Source organism: Chiloscyllium plagiosum, unplaced genomic scaffold, assembly GCF_037043375.1.
Source record: "Chiloscyllium plagiosum isolate Xiang-an unplaced genomic scaffold, Cpla_swu_hap1 HiC_scaffold_27, whole genome shotgun sequence".
Taxonomy (NCBI): Eukaryota; Metazoa; Chordata; class Chondrichthyes; order Orectolobiformes; family Hemiscylliidae; genus Chiloscyllium; species Chiloscyllium plagiosum.
The window spans coordinates 1,630,075-1,630,891 of record NW_028270165.1 but is presented as its reverse complement, the minus strand read 5'-3'; the positions used below and the strand labels follow the sequence as shown (position 1 = coordinate 1,630,891).

The window sequence follows — 817 nt, the reverse complement described above, 5'->3', positions numbered from 1 at the left end:
AGAACCACACTGACAACTTCACTTCCCAGGCCTGTCTGCCTGTGGAGCTGTGAAAGAGTGAATCATCGCAGGGTTTGTTTGAATCCAATCACTTCACAGTGATTCGAAAGGGTTAAATATCTGCACATGGCGAGTCTAGGTGTTTCATCCCAAAAGGTGAAATGAACTTTCAGTTAAAAACAAAACTAGAAATTGCAGGAGGAGCTCAGCAGGTCAGGCAACATCTGTGGAAAGAGAATCAGAGACAACATTTCAAGATTCTGTTTTCTCCGACAGGTACTGTCAAACCTGCCGAGTTTCTCTTTTTGTCTCGGCTTTTCAGCATCCGCAGTCCCTTACATTAGACATTAATTCAATTCAGAAACCCCTTTGTGGAGAGGATTTCCGTTTGGGGAACATTTTCCTGACCCCATTAAAAGCGTACAGCTTCGAAGCCAAGGAAAAAGCAGGGAACACACCGCCCCTGGGTGGGCTCGAACTACCAACCTTTTGGTTAATAGCCGAACGCGCTGACCAATTGCGCCACAGAGACAGGCGTCGGCGGGGGCTGCACCATCGCTTAGAGGAGGCAATTAGTGAATTCATAATTCAGCCTCCCCGCCTATAATTACAATTGTCGTCTATCAGTCTTAGATTTCCATAATAAAGCCTGGGACATTCATTGTGGAGATACCGGGGACAGTCTGCAGACACATCCATGTCACGAGGAACTAGCTTTCTTACTCCGGGGCCGTCGCCCTTCGAGCCTTTCAGTGTTTTGCCTGTTCCCGAGTTCTCTCATTGCCTCGGAGGCGAGAAGGGGTTTGAATTCCTGATG

At 47.7% G+C, this 817-nt stretch overlaps 1 non-coding gene across 1 annotated transcript; it reads right to left on the bottom strand.

Moving 5' to 3' along the window:
• Positions 1–458: 458 nt before the first annotated feature.
• Positions 459–532, bottom strand: trnan-auu (transfer RNA asparagine (anticodon AUU)). The gene has a single exon. It is a non-coding gene; the product is annotated as a tRNA-Asn (tRNA).
• Between the last annotated feature and the right edge of the window lie 285 nt (positions 533–817).